Here is a 24,028-nt window from a genome sequence, read left to right on the forward strand (position 1 = left end):
ATTTCATAATACAAAATACAAAATAACTTGTACAACATGTTATATGGTTTATTTTTGCTGTTCTCAGAATATATTGAATTTCACTTAAAACAGTGACTTCAATACTACTCATCATATGACAGCGGGCAAAAAAAAACACAATCAAAAAGATTGTGTTTAAAAAACCCATACAACGTTTCAATAAACAATGTAAAATTTAGAAAAAAACATATCTTAACTCACTTTTGATCCACGTACTTTTCCACGAGGCCAAATAGTATATGGAAAGTCCTTTTCTTTGGAAATTACTCAATAGTATTCTTAAACTTCCATTTACCCGAGTTTCTGAAAGAAAAGCTCCAACATCTTTTACATTATGAAACAATAGTTATATTTCCACCTCTGGCTTACTCATGATTAACATTTCCTATAATACTCATATCACTCACTGTGTGATACACTTACACTACCTCTATGACAACTACAAGTTTTTTATTATCTTGATCACTCTCACTCACAAAGTAATTTTGAACAGCAGACTAAGTTTTATTAACTGCTCCAATCTTCATAGGCCAATTACCTTTCCTAAAATTTCGGTTGTAGGAACACTAGGTAAGAATTTGGTAAGTCAAAAGGCAAACGTTATTTGAAAGTCAATTGAGTATCATTACAATTAGTCCAGCCTTTTTGACATTTTAAATAAGCTGTGTAATGTCCTGATGTTGTTGAAGGACCATCATGGAAAATAATTGCTGCAGTTGCAAAGGTTCTTCCTGAAATTGATAATTGAGAAGCCACAAAATTTTAATTAAAGTTGTCAATTTAGTTCCATCAGGTCTACATCGTTGGAACATTAAAATTACATACGGTCCATATCTTTGTATAAATAATGTTGATAGCATTGCAGATTTATATTGAGTACAGACCATGTATTGATTTGCTTCTCTAACTAGAATATTAAAAGACACTGATTTGCAGTCTGGTAAAGTCAAATATATAAATATTTCAGTGTCTATTGTAGTAGTACTTGAAAAGGAACAATTGTCGCAGTTATGCTGCCATTTAAAGGAAAGGCCAAAAAGATTTTCTGCATCTACACCTTCATCTTGCAATACAACAAGTATATATATTAGAAATTTTAGAAATTCCTGACAATCTTGCTGACTATTCTGTGAAAATTGATTTAGACCAGAACATATGTCTTAAACATTTCGAATTTCAGAAACACTTTGTATTTTTGTTCTATCACTGCTACATTTCTCAAACACAGAATTCAACAAACAACAAAATCTTTGATCACGATTTTCAACAATCTGTTCTTGTACAGTTTGGAGAAAAAAAACACATTAACCACTACATTAGCATAGCAGTTGACACCAGAACTGTTTTCAAACTGCAATCCAACAACATCTTTAACTGAATCCTTTTCCTTTCTGCTTACAATTACTGGTTCATCTACTTTTTTTCTTTTTGCTACAACTTCACTACAATTTTTCTCATTTCTTCTTTTTCGGCCTACTACACACTTTTCAAATAGAGGATATTGAGGTAAATTTGGAGCATATTCTCTTCTTAACCTATTATATTCTTTTACACAATTTAGATCTGCACTAATCTTTGTCTCATCAATATCAATCAAGTACAATCCAGATAAAGTTCTGACTCGAGATAAAGCCATACCCTCCTTGAACACAGAACTTCCAATATTCACCAAAGCACTATCTACACTTAAACCTTGAGATTTATGAATAGTCACCGCATATGCCAAAGAAACAGGAAACTGTTTCCGGTGGACATATAAATCTTTCACAAGCAAAAATCAAGCAGAACAACGACTGATTTGTTGTACTTCTTCAATACCATCAAATTTAATTTTTATGAATTCATTCCATCTCTATTTCGGTAATTCACAAAATCAACAACATGACCCATTGCTCCATTTACTAAACCTCTTTCCACATGTAAATTCTGTCGTAAAATTATACGACAATTTAAAGATGCATACAGAGTCTTTTCCAAACCAGCAGTTTTAGATATTGTCTACTCTAAAGAGTCCAATTTTGATTTCAACTTTTCTGACAAAATAATAGTTGCTCCTTCATGCTCTATTTTATCAAAAGCTTCCAGTGTCACAATCTCTTGATTTTCTAACTTTAACATTTTGTTGTTGAAGATTGAACATTCTTGCAGAGTTGGCATCAAGCATATGGCAGATTTGTTTTCAGGAATTTTCTTAAAAATATTCTCTGGGAGAATGTTTTCATTTGGAAACAAATTTGAAATTAATCGTGCATGTAAAGCTTCTTTGCCATGCTCACTTAGTTTTCCAATTCTTACATCTTGTAGAATATTTTTATAATCTTCATGCTTTGCCTGTCTCATATTTTGAAGCAGTTCTGCATATTTATTTGAAATGTATCCATATGTTAACATTTCCGAGGCTTCCTAGGCACTTCCTGGTATCTTCATGTGTAAGCATTTTAAACACTGGTTGTCCTTTCATTGGAGTTAGCTGCAGTAGATCTCCAAAAACAATGATGTGTTTGTCTCCAAATAACACATCATACTCTGTTTTAAGAATGTCTTGCATTCTTAAATGCACAAAAGCAAGCATTACATTTGATACCATGCTTACCTCATCAATGATAAGAAGTTTCATTTTCTTCAGGACTCTTGAAACTTCACAACAAGCTTCTCAAGATAGCTTGTGGTATTGTAATTTATTATCATGCTCTACTGGCAGCATCAATAAACGATGTAAAGTAATCCCTTTAATGTTATGTGCTGCCAACCCAGTTGGAGCGGTAATAACACAAGACAGCGATGACTCCGTTCTTTTCTGCAGTTAAGTTGCAATTGCTTTAATCAGAAAACTTTTTCCAGTTCCTGCTTCTCCACTCACGTACAGTGGGACAGGTATAAATGATGTACATGAGCACGCTTTTTTCTCATGACATAAACCATGCTCAATCTGTTCTGTGACTTCGCCAAATATGTGTCTCTGCTCAACGTTTAGTTCTTTTTCCAAATCTTCTAAGTTAACTACATCTTCCTGAGCTTGTTCCATGGCTCTTTCCACTTTATCCATGGCAGTGGCAGCTTCATTTGGGATAATTGGTCCTCCTAGTGGATCCTGACTCAATGAAGCAGAACTCTGACTGTCTTGAGAACTGTCTCTAGCAATCTCTGCTGCAATTGTAGCTTCTTGTTGTATTTCCTCGTTCAACATTTGCAGATAATTTGAAAAAACAGGACATTCTATGGTATCCTTGGTTGCATTGAACGAATCTTCATAACTAAGAAAATCTCCAAGTAGTTCCTCTTCTGTACGCCATGGCTTAAAGAGTTGCAAAAGGACTTAATAGTAAAATTCCCTTTTGTCTGGAGATTCACAACTCAATTTTCGATGATTAATCAAATGGCCTTTTCTTTGTTTCACCAGACAGCCTTCACATCCAATTACAGCATATACACCTTTATTGATATCTTCTGTGATGTTCCTTTTAAAAGTATAGGTTTTCAGAACTTCATAGAGACAAACGTTCTCAAGATGACTACTTCTATTTGGATAGTATGTATCCAACATGTTTGTCTTCAAAATATCTGTACTGTTTGGTTCTTTCTCCGCCAAATACTCTATTTCTTATACTGATTTCAAAACTCGGTTTCGTGTTGCAGAAAGACCTAGACTCACCCAAATGATTGTTCTAGATTTGGCATATAGACTTGCTGATGATAACTGATCAGAACATTCATATGCTCCAATTTCTCGATGAGACATCTTCAGACTGTAACAGTATAATTTCTTACTTAGACTCTTTTCATGTGAACTTTCCTCCCACATTTCCTTCAGTTCCGACTTTTCTGATTTTGTGATGTAAGACGTCACATATCGAGCCACAGCAATAGAGTTGTCAGCAACATATTGAATATCCATGTTAGCATTCCACATGGACAAAATGACTAGGCTGTAGTCATTTATGTATTTGGACTCTTCATTTCTTCTTAGGTTGTATGTATTTTTCGGTGATTTTCTTGTCACAGTATGTCGCAGAGAAGACATAAAATTGTTCACTCTTCCTTTCGATGTTACTGGACGTGGAAATGCACTTGTCCTTGGATTTGTATTTTCGACGACAGTATTTTCCACAACGATGGGTTTGAAAGCGTAAAACTTGATAACTTAAATTCCTTTCTTCTGTACTTTTCGGAACAGCACATATAGAATACTGTTCAATGAAACTCATCACTTTCTCATCTGAATCTGTTCCAAATTTGGGTGCATCTTTAATCCATAGCAGCATATGTATGTGAGGAGCACCTCTTGCTTGATACTCCTTTCTCCAAAAGAAATCCAAAACCTCTCCAAGCGGAGGATTTTTTTTGTTTGTGATAAAATACATCATAGCTTCAAACCTATGATTGAAATACCTGCATACATTAACTGGATCCAAAGAGCACAGTTCTCCAGGTGTCTTGTATTCAATATTTTCAATGTTTTTATTTGCCTGTCGTAGAAATTGAAGTAAGTCTTCCCAAGCATACTCAGCACAGCTAAGAGTGAGGAACCATGTAGGAGTTCCTAAGTTTCTTAGCATACATTTCAATTCCCCATGACGACGGTACCAATACTCGTTAGTACCACGCTGACATGCCATGAGATTAATTAGCTGAGATTCCAAAACACTGTCTTGCAGTTTGACTTTATCCATAAAGTCCCTTGCCAAAACATTTTGCAGATGTACTCCACTTTTCAGTACATGGTTCACTGCATAGGAAAGTCCAGACAAGTCACTCTCAAACAGTAGATGGAACAAATATGGAATGCATTGACGAAACCTTGGATCTTCTGCATATAATCTTAAAGTCCGGTATTCAGATGCAGGAATTTGAACGGGTCGGTCGTCATATCGTCCACCTTGACCTGTTGGAAATAACTGTGGAAAAAAACGAGCTTCCAAACTTTCTTCCCATACACTAATGGGACTTCCTTTTGCTTCTTTCATTTGAAACAAGTCAATAGCATTCCCCATTACTTCTTTGGAATGCAATGGATGAACACTATAATGTTCATAAATTTCTTCACTTCTAGAGACATCAACCATTTTTTCAATTTGCCCAGATGAGAAATTACATTCCTCTTCTACAGTTGTTTCCTCTTCTCCAACATATACATTTTTGTAGTAGTGATTATTTTTTACCAAATACAACGTTACCTTTTTAACTTTCCTAACATACCATAATTAATTCTTGCCAGATTTCTTTACTCTTTGTTGGAACACCATTAACTAGAATAACCAGAGGTTCCTCTTCTACTTTTTCTACACCAATTGTATCAATATTTTTCTTAAAATCTAGAGGAAAATAAACAACTCTTCCCTTTAATCCTCTCTGTAAATGTGAAGGAGGCAATTTCCCTGTCTTAGGCTCCATGCGAACAATAGCCTGAAAAGAATGCACACATTGAATCAGAATAGACTCATAGGTATTTAAATCCATTAATTCAGAAGGAATGTCTACCAACTCCAGATTATTATGAACAGCTGTAGCAGGCATTCTGTTTTCATTTAATTTATTATAACAATATTCACAAATACGTTGATCAGAACCCAAATCAAAACAATTTTCTACCAACAAATAAGTTGCAAAATCCTTCCACTCATCATTATTTTACATTTCGCTTTTTACATATAAATCAACTAATCTAGTCTGATTCTTATAATGAGTTTGTCGACAACACACACAAGTAAAATTAGGCCTTTCACTTGAATTGACCTTAAACTTTGTAATTTTATGTTCAAATTGTTCTGTACTTGAAATCTCTACATTCTCTTCCACATTACCTTCTATTACTGTATCAGTTTCTGCACTGTCCTCTTATTCACCAAAGTAACAACACTCAATTTCTTCACAAATGTTCTTCACATCTAGTTCAGTTCCATGCAAAAGAGCACTGTTTAACTGTTTTAGCTTAAGTGCTGGACTGTTTGCATAATACAACCTTCTCACTAATTTCCTCACTTTATTATGATGCACTGCTAACATCCTAAAATGGTGAAAAACACTCTGACATACTTTTCTTGAAAGACAAGCCAGTGAATGCCCATGCAAACCTGTTTTTTCTCTCACTCTACAAGGATCTAACTCTTGCAAAATCTTCATCTTTTGTTTTAGACTTTTCTTAGTATATGTCCGTAAGAAATTGAGAAACAAATCAATTGAATCCTGTCGCACACTACAAATACTACTACAATTCCAAGTATACACTGGAGCCTTAGGACATCTCCCTAAAACTTCATCAGCTAACACCTCTTCTGTATTTCTATGCACAATTTTTTCTTTTTCAACCGGACAACCGTCCTTCACCTCATATGCTCGACCACTGGTGTCAACTGCATGCACCAAATCATTATCCTGAAAGTAACTTTCTTCATTAAAAAATTTCTCACAACTTGAACTATGCTTCCATTCTCCAGAAAAAACATCACAAAAATTAGTCCGATTAATTACTCTTTTCCACTTACATTTTGATTTGAAAAAACTGATTACCTTATCTAGTGTACAAATTCTATTGATTACTAAACCATATCATTTATTTTTAATTTTAAATGCCTGATCCACAATCTTCACTATGCTTTTTTTTTCTTGTAAAAAGCACTCTTCTTTTGATACATCTTTAAATTTTTTAAATAAATTTAAAACAAATCTGTTATAAAACATTTGTCTACGAATGTCAATAAATTGATTTCTCCGTCTATTGCTATAGAGAATATCATCTCCTTCTGCAGCTCCAACATTTTTTGAGGGGCACAGTTTTTTCTTTGTATTTAGAGATGTTTGTTTTTTCTTTGAAAGAACATCTTTTCTTTTACATTTCATTAACTTCCTTAAAAAGTCCTTTGTTTGCTTACCAGGAGCATTCTTTTTTTTCACTGAAGATTGTGTTTTGGATGAATCTTAGGAAGCATTGAGATACAGGGTTGGGGCAAGATGGCCGCCGAGACGCCGTAGAGGAAAGCCACGTCCAGACCCTCTCCTGATGGCAGATTGATTTATTTGTATTATGCTCACCCCTCGGCCTGCGAGTTTGATTTCTACCTACCTGCCTGCCTGCTGATGCTTTATGTTCCATCTAGCGCCACACAGCCCAGTGATTTTGAAGGACTAACAAATAATCAGGCTCCAGCAAGATTTTGACAAGTCTTTTCTTGAGAAGAAATATCAGGAAATGTGTAGAGCGCACAGAGAGCTGCATCAGAGGGGGTGATAAACGCCGACGCCGATGCTGCGATAAAAGTGATAAAAGTGTAATGCTTGGGGAACTCACCGCCTGGTTTCTACAAAATAAGGACTTGTCCCAGATAAAGGAAAGAGCTTTGCTCAGATATATTGCGTCCCTGATAACTCGATCCTTCCACTTTGGGTTTGCTCGCTGGAAATACGTGCTGAAAGCTATGGCTCCCAAACTTTTGCGATCCCCGAGGAAAGCCCATGACCGAGACGGCTGGGGGGACGTGGAGGAGGAAGCATGCACAGATAACTCTGGTGCCCCGGCCTCAAACCTGAGAGGAAAAGCAAGGTCAAAGGCACAGCAGAGGCGAGAGGCGGCGAAGGAGAATAAAATACGGAAGATCCGCGAACAAGATGCAGAGAATAAAATACGGAAAACCCGTGAAAAAGCTGCAGAGAAGGGGAAGACGACAGCCCCAGCCTCGACAAGGAGAAATGATGATGTAAAAACCATTGCCGGCGAGGTAACTGGGAAGGAGGTAGCACTCCGGCAGACAACAATTATAGAGACGTTCTCACGTGCGCCTGCACTCGCATTGAGCATTCAATCAGTTTCAGTCTCTGTCTCTCTGCGTGCGACCACGGTCTCGACATTGGTATCCTTGTGCAGAGAGAAACAGCTTGCTGCAACTAAAGTAATGGCCGGGCAGATTGGAGCCACCGGGAGTGTGAACAGCAGGCTAGAGGTTCAACCACAGACCGAGATTACAGAACCTGAGGGATTGCAAAGCTCTCATACAGTGGAGGGAGGAGGCGGAGCTAAATTCTTAAAGAGGAAAGACGTATTTAACATTACACCCGGAGTTAAAGAGACAAATACACTCCCTAATTCTGTTAATAATACCGATTTTGAAGTATGCGATCCCAATGGGGAAGCTAATCTAAATGAGACAGTGGGGCGGCCTCAAGAGGAGATAATCAACGATGGAATAACAAATGTGACAGAAATAGGGGCTAAGAGCTCAACAGGCACAAATACAGAACTGGAAAAGATTAATGCAAACATAAACAAGAAAAACGATATGAATATGCCAGATATACCAGATGTACCAGATGTACAAGGATCTATACTGGCCTCTCCTAGTGTGGATGTTTTTTTTACTGGCAATGATGAGGCAGATGACGAGGATGAGAGCGAGAAGTGCAGTTTGGAAATTGCGTCGGATTCAGAATTGGAAACATCACCAGGCTCTATTGTGAGCACTGACACGGAAACAAGTATCCTGGGTATGCTCAGACGTGAGTCCCTTGCTCACTTGGCCACTGGATTCAAGATAGCCTGGCTGATGAGGATTATGAATCCGAAACCGGTCCCAGGATGCTTGTTTCCGGTCCATGGAAGACATGGCTTGGCAGTTCGGGCTGGACTGTTACCATGAGGCACAGGGTCAGACTGATTTGCATATAGCCATGTCTGAAATGGGGTGGCTGAGTGGGCTAAAGAATGGTGATGGATTAAACCCAGATCAGTTGACTGGGGGTGAGTGTTTGATTTGCTCAAACGCTCCGTCCATCATCCCCTTTTGTATCGCTTTGTTCGCCCTAACTGTGGCAGGGTATGCTCAGACGTGAGTCCCTTCTCACTTGGCCACTGGATTCAAGATAGCCTGGCTGATGAGGATTATGAATCCGAAACCGGTCCCAGGATGCTTGTTTCCGGTCCATGGAAGACATGGCTTGGCAGTTCGGGCTGGACTGTTCCCATGAGGCACAGGGTCAGACTGATTTGCATATAGCCATGTCTGAAATGGGGTGGCTGAGTGGGCTAAAGAATGGTGATGGATTAAACCCAGCTCAGTTGACTGGGGGTGAGTGTTTGATTTGCTCAAACGCTCCGTCCATCATCCCCTTTTGTATCGCTTTGTTCGCCCTAACTGTGGCAGGGTATGCTCAGACGTGAGTCCCTTGCTCACTTGGCCACTGGATTCAAGATAGCCTGGCTGATGAGGATTATGAATCCGAAACCGGTCCCAGGTTGCTTGTTTCCGGTCCATGGAAGACATGGCTTGGCAGTTCGGGCTGGACTGTTCCCATGAGGCACAGGGTCAGACTGATTTGCATATAGCCATGTCTGAAATGGGGTGGCTGAGTGGGCTAATGAATGGTGATGGATTAAACCCAGATCAGTTGACTGGGGGTGAGTGTTTGATTTGCTCAAACGCTCCGTCCATCATCCCCTTTTGTATCGCTTTGTTCGCCCTAACTGTGGCAGGGTATGCTCAGACGTGAGTCCCTTGCTCACTTGGCCACTGGATTCAAGATAGCCTGGCTGATGAGGATTATGAATCCGAAACCGGTCCCAGGATGCTTGTTTCCGGTCCATGGAAGACATGGCTTGGCAGTTCGGGCTAGACTGTTCCCTTGAGGCACAGGGTCAGACTGATTTGCATATAGCCATGTCTGAAATGGGGTGGCTGAGTGGGCTAAAGAATGGTGATGGATTAAACCCAGCTCAGTTGACTGGGGGTGAGTGTTTGATTTGCTCAAACGCTCCGTCCATCATCCCCTTTTGTATCATCTCAATCTGAGCCTGTGTCTCATCTAACTCTGTGCCTGTGTATCATCTCACTCTGGGCCTGCCCCATCTCTCTCTCTTTGTGTGTGTCATTTGTCTGTTTGCTTGTGTCTCATCTCACTCTGGTAAATGTTTTATGGTAAAAAGTATGGCTTTAACATTTTTGACAAGGATCACACTGAGTGACTGTGTGAAATACAGAATTATATTTTCACATTTGTCAATAATGTCACCTGTGTCTGCTCACAGTTTGCATCTCTAAGCTTAAAGGGTACTTTGTGCCAGTGTCTCACCTCACTCTGTGCCTGTGTGTCATTTCACTCTGTGCCTGCCCCATCTCTCTCTTTGTGAGTGTCATTTGGTATAATGTATGGTTTTAACATTTTTGACAAGGATCACACTGAGTGTCTGTATGAAATAAGGAATTATATTTTCACATTTTTCAATAATGTCACCTGTGTCTGCTCACAGTTTGCATCTCTAAGCTTAAAGGGTACTCAGTGCCTGTGTCTCACCTCACTCCGTGCCTGTGTATCATCTCACTCTGTTCCTGCCCCATCTCTCTCTCTTTGTGTGTATTATTTGTCTGTTTGCGTGTGTCTCATCTCACTCTGGTGAATGTTTTATGGTAAAAAGTATGGCTTTAACATTTTTGACAAGGATCACACTGAGTGTCTGTATGAAATAAGGAAATAGATTTTCACATTTGTCAATAATGTCACCTGTGTCTGCTCACAGTTTGTATCTCTAAGCTTAAAGGGTACTCAGTGCCTGTGTCTCACCTCACTCTGTGCCTGTGTGTCATCTTACTCTGTGCCTGCCCCATCTCTCTCTTTGTGTCTGTCATTTGGTAAAATGCATAGCTTTTTTGTGTCTGTATGTATGAGTGATTGTATGGGTGAATGAGTGGATGTGTGTGTAGACCTAGGAATCAGTGAGTGCGTATGTAGTAACTGGTATTGGCGTGTCAATGGTTTCAGGAATGGTAGTTTGTATTTAACACTGGGTGTATTAAAGGTTAGATTAGAGTGTGAGGAGGTGCATCGTATTATCACATGAATTAGGTCATAAGTGATGTAATTTGAGATGTCATCAGTGATGTCATTTGAGATGTCATCAGTGATGTCATCAGTGATGTAACTGACCATGTCATGAATGTTGTAATATGTGACATCATCAGCAGTGGATTGCGGGCGCGCGAGTTATAGTGAGTCCAACTAACTATAGAGTGGGAATTTCAATGGTTTTGTATGAGTAAAATGTTCAGCTAACTATAACTGGTGTTAAACCTATGTTTTTTTCAGTGAATATATATATATATATATAACCGTACCTTAAAACTAAGACAACGAGAATCTAAATACATCATCAATCTCTGTACCCGTTACCCGAATGGACATAACATGGATGAGGAGATGGCTATACACTTACATACTGAGTAAATACATTTTTCTAAACACAAGTGGAATACAACAGTGCCCTTCCTCCTCTGAATTTTGGTCCCATGGAAGTAACACAAATATATTTATAGGATAGCAATGTAACTCGGACATATGTAGTATTGATGTCACTTGATGTGAAGATTAACATGTTGGATTTTAGCATTTTTCTTCTTTCATGCGATCTAATTTTCTTCTATATCTCTCTCTCTCTCACAGGAAGGAAGGGAGGGGATCAGTCACAGGCTTGCGACAGTGAGACCCCAAACATTTCTCCGAGACTCATCTTCCATCCACCACCGCAGGATGTAATGTATATATTTCAATATGGAAGAACTCGTTTTTATGTTTATTATGATTATTATTTTAATGCACTGTAGATTGACTGTTGAGGGTATGAGGTTTCTTTTCGTGCTTAAGAAAGATGGTGGACACCTAACTTCATCGGACTAGGACACTAACTGGGGTGGTGATGACGAAGTAGTCACGAATTTTAACACAGGATATGTACTTGTAATTTCTTTGGCACTAACCAGCCGCCAGTAGAGATCGCATTTCCATCACTTGAGAGTAATGTTCAGGAGGTAAACCCTTCTTTGATCATGGTGTACATAGTTAATGTGTTAACCTTTAGCTATTTTCTAGTCCGACTTTTGGTCATTGGCACTAACCAGCCATTACCCGGACAAGCATGTCTCGACTAAAGAAGTCCATACTAGGTATTAGACACATTTCTTTTTCCAATAAGGCACGACTAAAGGGTTGGATAAATCTGGACCCAAAATACCAGAATGCACTAGGATGCCCGCACACTTTACCCACACACTAGGTTGATAGTTTCTGTGTTTCTATAAACATTTTGGCGGCAGTAAACAACAACGAATTGTTTCAGACCTATGAGTAACTAAAGGTATAACAATGCTATAATGGGTTTGATGCAAAATGTTCACGGACTTTGAAAACCATTCCAAGATGGCGGGCACAAACCAAGTCCGCTTTCTATGTCGAGGATGTGTTAATACCCATGGTGTCCATAAAGCACGATTTGTTTACGAGAACGTTGTGTGAACAGTGCTCTGTGGAGCGCAAAACGCGTCACAAGGTTTATGAATTTAATAAACCTCTTTGTTTTGGCATAAAGAACCCGGATCATGTGTTTTTTATACAAACCGAGTGCTCGGCGGTATCCCGTTTTCCTTTGCATATATATAGATATATATTTATATAAATAAATATTACCTGGACAATAACGTGTGTGTATATATATATATATATATATAAAAAATGAATATTACCTGGACAATAATGTATAAACTTTTGTTGATTGATTAATTTTCCAGTAGGGTGTAAGGGTTTATCAGATCAGCCAATTGATTATAACAGCAATTACAATCGTTCAGATAGTTATTTACCTGTTGTATAGTAGTATATCCGGCACCCACACCTGGTCAGCAGGAAAACGAAGTTTTTGAACACCCGGATATTCTGATTGATCCCAAGTCAAGTAACAATCGTTCCAGTACTGTAAAAATATATAGAAATATGTACTTTTTTCAGAACAACTTCAAGCAAGACTGACTCCTGAAGATTCAGGAGTAACTCACACATAAAACTTAAGCAAGATACACCTATATATGAAAAATACTTTGTTAATCAGGCGCAGACATTCAAGTGTAATTCACAGCTAAACATGGAATAAGACACACAAACTCATAATAGGCCATGAGCCAGGACCCCAAATGTAGGCCATTGGTACAACTCGGGGGATGGGTTCTAACATGATTTCTTTGCAAGGTATGGATGCCTAGAGATGGAAAATATGTGATAGCCAGTCAATTCAATTAAAAAAAGCTTTATTCGGGTCATTAAAAATAACCATAAAAGCATATAGATACATAATCAATATCAATTCTCATTACATTCATTTTTTTTAAAAAAGGTCATAAAAGGTCATAAAAAATAGTCGATTATTAAGGGATAAATTTAAAACATCATACTTTTCCTAGCTTCAATAGATTTGAGCAGAAACGTTGCAGTAAAGAAGCAAACATCAAATTCATTCATTGAGACAATCAGCCTCATAGCAGCATCAGTGGTAATAGTGCAATATTTTAAAAATAACGGTTTTAACAAGGCTATACGAAAATCTTTATACAATTCACAGACTAGGAGGAAGTGCAAGGTGCTCTGTTTGGTGTCGCCATCACATGGGCAGGGGGAAGTTGGATAATCTTTGATCTTAGAGAATGCGACCAAATGGTGCGCAAGCCCAAATCTCACCCTGGTTAGGACATATCTATGGGATGCTCTGGTAACAGAACTCAGGTATGGTTGGAACCCAACAGCGTCTGAATAGCAAGAATAGTAATGACAGGTTTTTAGCAGTTCGTTGTCACTACTATTCACCATAGTTCTGCTATATAGAAACAGGTTCTTAATTTCTAATTTTGTCAGTTCTGTCGTTGCCTCAAGGTCATCTACAATATTTACTTTAAGTAAGTCATTAAAACATTGTACAACATATTTCAGCCAGGGGATCTTATACCAGTTGTCCAACCGGAGGCAATCTTGGATAATTACTCTATTAAAAGCTGTTTCTTCTTTACTCCAGATAAGTCTCCAAGAAATTAGGGGTCTAAGTGCTAGTTTATCTGACAAATAACTGATACCTAGTTCCCTATGAATAAGCTCTGTTGATGTCGAACTAGGAAGGCTAAGCAAATTTTTTAAATACTTATTTTCGGTTATTTGTAATTGCTTGTTACAGCTGTGACCCCACACCCCCGCACCATATAGTGCGATGGATGCGCTTCTAGCAAGATATATATGTAGCATGTCCTTGATTCGGTGGTCCCCCAGATTTGCTGCAAATTTAAAAATACCATGGCAACTTTTGGCCATTTTTGCTTGTACATTTAGTTTTTCATTTGACCAAGTGCTGTTCCCAGCAAAAGTTATCCCTAGGTAACATAACTTATCCACTGTTTCAATTTTCTGTCCTTCTATGTAAAAAGGTTTACATAAGTTCCTTTTTTGGCCACAAACATAGCATATGTTTTACTTTTATTGATCACCATTTTCCTCCTAGACATAAAATCAACAAATGAATTAAGGAGACGCTGGAGCCCTAATGGGGTTCTAGATAATAGTACAGCGTCATCCGCATATAGCAGCACTGGGACATCTATTCCATTTGCCTTGGGCGCATCCGACAAAACCCGTTTAAGGGTTGAGTCTACCCCATTAATAAAGAGTGTAAATAATAAAGGGGCCAGAACACAACCCTGGCGGATGCCGCATCTTACCCTGAACTTGGGAGTACATTCACCTCCCTGGCCATACCGGACAGATGTAAAAAGTCTTTCATAAAGCCTTGCCTGGAAGAAGATTATAGGTTCCGGGGCACCAAGGTCCAGTAGAGTTGACCATAAAATGGAGTGGTCCACTAAATCAAAAGGGCTGCTAAGATCAGCGAAACATGAATAAAGAGACCATTGCTTAGCACAAGTATATTTCCCAATGATCAAATCTAAATTGATACATTGTTCCAGGGTGCCTCTGCCTTTTCTAAAACCATATTGTGAATCTGCTAAAATCCTATTGTCCTCAGCCCATTCCTCCAATCTCACTAATAGGATCCTGCTCATTATTTTTATTGAAGAATCTAACAGTCAAATCGGTCTATAATTTTTAGGGTCCGATTTCACCCCCTTTTTATATATCGGTATTATAGTTGATTCCACCCATGAATCCGGGGGGTCTTCCATTACTGCTGTGTTAAGTACAATATTTAAAAGCGGTACCCAGAGGGCTGGCAATGACTTATAGACATCTACAGGCACTCCATCTGGGCCTCTGGCCTTTCCCCCCCTTACTGTTCTTGATGCCTTGTGCTACTTCATAGAGGGTAATGTCAAGAGGTAGGATTGGCCAATTAGCTAGGTCAGTTAGATTATTGGCAACCTCGGTTTTAAAAATACTCAAGAAGTGAGTTACCCATGCCTCACAGTTTACATTAGATGATAATTCAGGCTGGGATTCATTCTTTAGGAACGGGGAGTTTACAGTAGCCCAGAACAACTGCGAGTCACAAGTATCTACCGCCTGGTTGAGCTTATCCCAGGCGTCCTGTTGCAATTCTCTTTTCCTAGATTTAAGAACTTCTTTATATTCAATCCTAAGTTTCTTTACCATCAACGGGTCCCTGGGTAAACTTGCCAGGGCCTTTTTTAACAAGGTTAGTGAGTGTGTGCAGGCATGGTTAAACCAGCCCTTACCCCTGCACAATGTTTTTTAGATGCTATCGTTAGGATAGTGCTGATGTTATTATTTATTTTACAGAAGTTTGTTAAAATCATCATTGGTGAATTGCTAGCATCCAAGTTCTCTATTATTTCTTGGTGACAGTTTCTGACTATATTTCCCATAGTTTTTTCTGGGTTCACTCCTTTCCATTTCATTCTTACCCCGCTTGACCTAATGGGTGCAATATGATCCACAGTAACCGGTATACTCTTGTGAGTAGTGTCCCAGATATCTACCTTTGTAATTATACAATTATGATCGCTAAGCAAATAATCTTCTACCCGTGGGGTAATATATTTTTGGGAAATACTACAAGATACTAAAACATGATCAATAATTGTGTTTGCGTTTCTTCCCGTAAAAGTGGGGATCCTTTCTCCAATCTCATCTGTTGCACACGTTAGGATGACTAAGTCATAATTTGCCATATAGTTGTTAAGCGTTTCCCCGTAGGAATTATGGGGGAAATGAATGCCATCATCTCCTAAATCATCTCTAACACCTCAAACCCTGGTATTGGAAAATAAACAGGTGGGGATATTGAAATCTCCCACACATAGTATGTCAAACGCAACCATCACCCCCTCATGTAGCTTAGCGATAGCATTCTCCAATTCCAGGACGACCTTAAACCGGATATTTTCAAACACATTATTATAAAAATTAATTAAAAGTACGTCTCTAACATGCTTTTGTTTTAACCACAAAACCTGAGAATGACACCCAATGTCAATGTGCTTCTTTACAATTAAGTCAATACCAGTTGATAGTAAAATAACAAGCCCCCCCTTGGCTCTGCCCAGTCCTGATCTTAATGCTGGTAATTCATAAGAAGTAAAACCATCAAAATTAATTGACCCTGTACACCAGGTCTCTTGTAGACATATAATCTTATTGGAGTCAAGGAACTCTGACCATCCTAGCATTTCCTGCTTATTAGATATTCCAGCGATATTCCAGGAGGCTAATGTGACCCCTCCTTCCTGTTTGACTCCACCGTTTCCTACAGGTATACCAGGACGACAATCCATATACAGTTGTGTTCAGTGCTTACCAAGCCTAGCTCCAATGTAATCTCATTAACCATCGGGCCGGCTTGTTCCAAAATTACGGGCTCTGTTTCCTGGCTACTGCCAGAGCTCTTCCCATTCCCACTAACAGTATTCTTATTATTCAAGAAATTCTTATCCAGTCAGTCATTTTCATCTAAGTTGCTAAACGGTTGAAACCTGTTAGAGACTGGCAAGTTAAACCTATTATCCTGTTGCGGGCAAGTACTGCTCCTAGTTCTATCCAGTTCTTGGGTTAACCCACCTGGTCGAATTTGCCTATGGTGTTTATAGAAAAACGTCAGGTGTAATAATGAAGTGCCATGCCCTGATGATTGTCCCAGGTTGAAACTGTTCAGAGATATTCTTGCATAATGTCTATTCTTAAAATTAATGATTATGCAATCTCCCTTTATGGCTTTTCTCGATGGGCCTATCCATTTGACTCTCCGTGTACTGAGGATCTGGTCTGCAAACGTCGTAGGGAAGTCACAGTAACAACTTAGCCAACTAATACTTTTATTTTTAAGTGAGTCATGAGACTCTTCTTGATAGCAAGTCATCACTCTTTGCTTTTTGTCGGATTTTATTGGATTAGCAAACAAAGCTGAAATTTCTTTTTTATTTTCATATTTTGGATAAATAGCACACAACTTCATCATACTATGTACAAAAACAAATTTAATTCCACCAGATTGGTTCCATTCAATATTATTGAAAACGAATTATGATTATTAATTGTAATAATAACAATATACTGGCAAATGCATCAACAATGCCATTTGCTATTCCTTATTAGCGAAAAATAAGGATTCACTAATAAGGAATAGCAAAAGGTTATGCATGTAGAAATCGCAAAAAAAAATAGTGATTGCTAAACATTCCTTAATTGCGACTCGCAAATTCAGACTCGCAATTAAGGACTACCTCACCATTCATTCCTATGGGCCTATAGGCCCAAAGAATGAATGGGAATACATTCTCAATTTGCGATTCTCAATTAGAGAATCACAAATTGAGAATGCAATTTCAAGTGTGCCTGGGTGTCAAAAGGACACCCTGTTGCACCCCTGAAATCTGCATATGAGTACAGTTTGCACACACACATGCCCCAAGGGCATGTGTGTGTGTAAAATGGAACTTTGAAAATGCACTTTATTGCATTTTTCAAAGTTTTTGCAAATTACCATGAAGTTCAACTTCATGGTAATTTGCTACCCCTATTAGCGAAATCGCTAGTTTTTTTTACTTTAATGCATTGCATTTCAGGAATCTCAATGTGCAATTCCTTTAAATGCAATGGCAATGTAAGTAATCGCAATTTAGAAATTACTTAAATTGCGATTTTTGCATTTGAGATGATGCATCCCAAATGCAAAAATACCGGTCGTAAAGGGGCAGATTCTGAGAATCTGCCCGTTTGCAACCGGTTTTTGCTTTGATGCATGTGGGCCATAGTCCTTAAAATAATAACAATAAAACTTAATTGTATTCCTCATATATTGATCTAGATCATATGCATAATTTTCACTTATAATTTCATATAATAATAGATGTTCCATCTTACATAGGCAATGTATGTCATGAGTAAAGATAAACCCAATTTTATCATTCACTTTCTTCGACATTATCTTCTTCTGAATAGGTGTCCTCTGCATCTGCTTGAGTTTCACAGGCAAGAAGTCTGCACATGTCAGTACACTTGAGGTCATTTAGACAGCAGACACAGATTTCTGTAATGGATTAGCCAATACAGTAGGCCAGAATTGGAGTTGTGCTGTGATAGTGAGGCAGGAGATGATGGTGTTCTAAGTGCATACAATAAAATTAGTAGGCAAGTGGCACAAGATTTTTTACACCCCTTCAAAGAACACGTAAATAAAGGAGAAAGGTGGTTTGATCACAGTTGTTCAGCTGCACATCAAAAATTAATGTGTGCACTAAAAAACAGCACACAAGATAAGACCTTCATTGCTAATTGTAGGAAAGAGTATACATTATCTACAAACACTTGTAAAACTCAGATTAAAAATGATGCTTTTATGGAATTAACGTCTATTGACGTGTTAAAAAACAGTGCCAAATTTTGGAGTGTAGTGAATAGACCCTTCTTCTCTGATTGTAAAAGTGGTATGTTGAAGGGTAATATTCCTGAAGAGGATTGGTACAATCATTTTAAAGTTATATATGGAGACCAGGGAGAAAATAAACCGAGGGACTCTATTTATGTGGGTAAGAAATATCTTCTAACTTTTACAGTTAGTGAAGTAGCAAAGGCTATAGCCCAAATGTCTAAAAATAAAGCCCCTGGCCCAGATGGGGTTCCCGCTGCCCTCTTCTTAACAAACATACCCCTTTGGCCTAAACTGCTTGCCAATGTTTTTAATAAAGCCTGTAAAGTGGGTTTACCTAAATCCTGGTCGTTGTCAGTGATAGTACCAGTTTATAAAAAGGGTTCTAGAAGTGACCCCCGCTGTTATAGGCCAATTTCTTTGATCGATTCTTCTGTGAAAGTGCTAGGACGAGTGGTTTTGGCCAAGCTTACAGACTGGCTGAATGATGCTAACATCCTCTCTAACCTTCAGTATGGTTTTATGAAGGGGAGAGGTACCACCGATCAGTGCCTTAACTTGCTCTTGTTGACCGGGAAATATACCATTGCGAAGAATGGCACACTTCATTTACCATTTATGGATCTTTCTTCGGCTTTTGACAGAGTGAACAGGTCCAAGTTATGGCATCTGCTCTTGAAATTAGGATTAGATGAAAATATCGTAAATTTTCTGGTAGATCTACATTAATATCTGAGCGCCACAGTACGATTCGATCAAAGAGGGAACCTATCACTAGGCATCCGTATAATTAAAGGAGTGAGAGAGGGCTGTATTTTGGCCCCTCTGTTATTCACTTTATTTATTAACAATCTTGAAATTGTTCTATCGGGTGCGTGTAGTGATATCCCGCATATAGGAGAGAGATTAATTCCGGCCCTGTTATATGCGGATGACGCTGCTCTACTAGCTAGAACGGCGAACAGCCTACAGCAGCTTTTAACCACTTTTGCTTCATTCATGAAGTCCTTGGACTTGGATGTAAATTTCTCTAAGTCCCACATTATGATCATGGGGGCCAAGCCAAAGAAATGTAAAAGTCACTATTGTGAGGGAAACCATCTCACACGGGTAACGTCATTCTCATATTTGGGAGTGTTATTTGACGAAAGGGATTCCTGGATCCCACAAATGCAGGCCAAAAGAAATTTAATGGCAAGATCAACTGTTGCTGTTTTAGATTTTGCTCGCACATTGGGCTCTAAACCCATACAAGCTATGTTAAATATCTACAGAGCTAAATGTCTGGCCATTGCGAGCTATGGTTCAGAACTTTGGGGCTACACAAGCGCTAGGAACGTGCAAATAGTGGAAAATAAATTTCTAAAAAATATGCTAGCCGTACCGTCATCAACATCCACCTATATTATTCATCAAGAAATGGACATAGGTTATATAACAGACACCATTGGAATGGCTCCTCTGCTCAAATGGATAAGTATTTGGACAAATCCGGAGCTGGAGATGAACTGTGTTATCATTCGTGACTGTTTAACTCTTGACTTGGCAAGTAGCATCCCATGGCTAAATTATGTCAAAAGGACTGAAGCTTATTTAGGCAGACCTGAGCTCTTTGGTTCCCCAGAGAAATTGTTAAAAGACAACAAATTGTGGGTTAAAAATATGTATGTTCAGGTATCTCAAAGTGATAGAGAGCAGAATGAGTTAAGCAAACCGTCTGTTCGGGCTCATCAGCTGATATGTACATCATTAACGATTGAGCCATACTTAACCATTGTGTCTAACCAGCACCATCGCTTCCTATTGGTTCGATTCAAGTTAAACCAACTACATTTGCTTTTTGCCGAGCCAAAGGGATGGAAAAAGCTGGAGGACTTAGATATATGTACCTGTGACAATTTCTCTACTCAGGATTCTCTGCATTTTGTTTTATTTTGTGAATATTTTTTGCATATCCGTAATCGTTTTATAATACCGATTTTAAAAGGCAAAGGTTTTACTCATACAAGACCGGCTTTCATTTATTTGCAAATGTTAAATAATACATGTGAAATTTTTAATATAGCTAGTTTTTTAACCGTGGCTGTCAGGATTAAGAAGAAAGGAAGTGCTGCTAATAATGTGCATCTGGTGTCAGGACTTGTATGGAATTTTCACCTTTTTATTCTGTATATTAAGGAATTAATTATGTATTTTTTGATAAATCGTGATGATTATGTTTATTTAATATTTTTTGTATATTTCCTTGTAATGCATTTTTGTAGCATACTTTTATGGTTTTAATTAACTGAATAAAGTGAATTTGACTGACTGACAGCAGACACATAGCTATGATTCTGTCATGGAATCCCAAACACACCAGTATCATCTTAGTTTATCATTACTGCCTCATAACCCTCATTAGCAGCATGTGCAGCATGCAGCAACTAGCGACCTTCTGCTGCTTTGTGTGTACTGTTAAGAATGGGCACTTTGTGGATCCCTTCAGATGTGGCTTTGCAGCATTTATCCCCACAGTTCGTGAGCAGTGTTTTTCTCAAGTTTTACAAAATACTCTGGCTCCCTCCATTCATTAACAAGAAATGTGATGAGAGTTGTTTCATTCCTTACGTGACTTAGGAATTTCCTTCATTGTCTGAAAATCTAGAAAGGTGAGATGCTCTAACTGGTGCCCGAGTTCCCACCCTTTGATTGTCCTTTTGCTGTTCTTAATAGACATCTCATTATACGCATCACACAAAATATTTATTATTTGACCCCTATGTTGTTCCAGCAAAGCCATTGACAAGAGAGACATAGCCACCTCACCAAAGTTTGATTCCTCTCCTTTTACTCTCTGAGCAAGAACCATATCATCAATCAGCATGGCTGAATTTCCAGGTATTTCCTCAGCAGGGGTAATGTTTTTCTGCAAGTATGTTGCTAAAAACAGCTTTGTTTGTCTTTCGCAACAAACATTTTCGAGTTGCTAAACCCCATGGTTAAGGTCCTAAGGGATAAGAGAGTACATCCGCCATTTGAAGGTTCAATTCTGTGCTGTCACAATGATTTAACCAAATAGTGCTTTGTCTGTTTTCATGATGATTGTCCTGACATTACTATTCACTGCCTTCTTCTTGGACATGTTAGTGAAGGTTTTTAGTTTGTTAATTTTCATTGGGTTATGTAAATTCATAATAGGTGGATTATTCTCAAATTGCCCAAGTTTGAGGTCTGTATAGCACTGTTCACCTGTTTCATGCACCTTCATTATGTCGGATACTATGTCGTGTATGTCGGATACTATGTCGTGCAATGCTTTTTTTGCCGTACAGAGACAATTGAGGTCATGTGGCCCGAAAAATGGGGTTAACCAGGTTTGAACCAAACTAACAGATCTCGTAACAGTATCTTCGTCTTTTCCAATCTGTGACATATGTATGTCTGCGTGAGTAAGATCTGATCTGTTGTAGCAGTGGGCGATAAACTCAGCTCTGTCGGCTGAGTAGTTTTTATCCCTCTGCTTGAAGGGTAGAGTTTGTGAAGCAGAGTTAACCGGCACCCACCATTATAAATATGCTTGCAAGGCCGGTTTGTGTGTGCTTAGGCACCCCATCTGCAAGACCATTTCACTTGATGCAGGTGCACTTTACCCGCTTGATCCGGTGAAACGAGAGCTCTGGTGACCGCCATTCAGCAGCAGGGACGCCGGAGCACTGGGATTAATGGAACATTGGTGGAAATGAAGTTTGAACTCTGACCCCAGTGAAATGAGTGCCCGTACCTTTTTAGACCCCCTGACCTGGGAAATGCAGGAAGGTTCTAGAAAGATAGAAAGGGGGCTCGTACCCCAGCTGCACTCTGTAGCTCTGAGAAGGTGGGTGCCTGTGATCTATTTTCTGTCTGCATTTCTTTTGTTGTGAACTTGTGACTCCGCAGCTCGGATGTCAGGGAGTAGAGAGAGAGAACCCAGTATGATGCTGGATAAGTTCTTGTGAGTTGTATTTCTGTTCCATTAGCAGCAGGTCTTGCAGTGTCTTATTCAAACCCACCCCCTTTCTCCCCAACACAGATTCCATTCAGGCCCCGGAGCAGGTAGGTCATCCATTCTTGGCATTTATTTTGCATTCCTCCCGTAACTTTGCTTAGCTTTTTATCCACACAAGACCACACATCCCAGAATGCATGAAGAATTCACACCCAGACAAGCTGCTCACATAGGACATGGTCATCTTGTGAGCTCTGGAAAAACTGCACTGAGTCACTCATGGTGCACTTTCGGTATTCACTCAGTCAGTATCTGCAGAGCATTTCTATTTGAGGCACTCGGAAAATAGTGAAGAACATATAAAGCAGGTACCTGAAAATGTGCATTCTGTGCCCTGTGGTGGGAATGGTCATGTGCAGGTTCCAGTATTGGCACAGAGATGCACTGTTAAAGGTGTGTGGAGGTTTCATACTGGGGTAGCAGTGGTTGTGGTTGGACAGGATAAAGGTGCATTTGTGGAGAGTGGGCTAAGTCATTTGGCAGACATAAAAACATTCACATAAAACAGGCACAGCCAGTGAACTAAAAGGTTGTCACAGTTTTTCTTTTTAAAAATGATTCGCTACTGCCATCAGTTACCCCCCAGCAGTCTGAGCAGGTTCCACAATTTATTTCTGCTTTAAGGTGCTCAGTTCAACTGCATGGCCCCTATTCAGGGGCACATTATTTGCCTCCTTAAGCCCAGCAAAGAGATTAAAGCAGAGTCATAGTGAGGCAAATAAAAACAGCAGCACTCGTGTGTTTCATTAGGCTAGGCCTTACTTCGTGTGGACCCACCATCTGCCAGGCCAGGTCCTCCCCTGCTTCCATGTGCCAGACCTGCCCCTTCCCATGCAACTCTGATCCATTGCTCTCTGTTCCCTCCACCACCTTTTTGTGTACATCCTGCCATGCTTCTTATGCCCCTTCCTCTGTCTCTTTGCCAGACCTCCTCTGCCCCACCCACTACCTGTCCCAACCCACAGTGCCTTCTCTCTTCCTATGTATGGCACTGTCACCATTGCTCTTCCCATACTCACAGGATTTAAACCTCAAGAAAAAATTCCCTCTTCCTTTCATGGCCAGAGAAAGTTGTGTGTTTGTACAAGCGTTTTCACATGAAGCCCTGGATAGATGTGGCAGAGGGAGGGGTTGCAGACCATACACCGTGAGTCCCTGGAAATGTTGATAAGTCTATTAATACCAGCCACAGATGCTAACGGCCACATGCATCATTGTTACATTTTGCGATTTCTTAATTGCGAAAATTAAGGAATCGGAATTAAGAAATCGCAATTTTTTTGCGATTCCTTAATTTTCCTTAATTGCGATTCACAATTCGCGAATCGCAATTAAGGAATCTCTTCCCATTG

The 24,028-nt window shown here is 39.2% G+C and overlaps 1 protein-coding gene across 1 annotated transcript in view; it reads right to left on the reverse strand.

Annotated features, from left to right (window-relative positions):
- LOC144819772 (neuronal acetylcholine receptor subunit alpha-7-like) overlaps positions 1-24,028 on the reverse strand; it is an 892,484-nt gene that overhangs the window by 683,966 nt on the left and 184,490 nt on the right. Inside the window, exon 4 of the mRNA XM_078677526.1 lies at positions 12,636-12,745. The gene's annotated coding sequence lies outside the window, so the exon portion shown is untranslated. The remainder of the gene's footprint in view (positions 1-12,635; positions 12,746-24,028) is intronic.

Source organism: Lissotriton helveticus, chromosome 2_1 (assembly GCF_964261635.1).
Source record: "Lissotriton helveticus chromosome 2_1, aLisHel1.1, whole genome shotgun sequence".
NCBI classification, from domain to species: domain Eukaryota; kingdom Metazoa; phylum Chordata; class Amphibia; order Caudata; family Salamandridae; genus Lissotriton; species Lissotriton helveticus.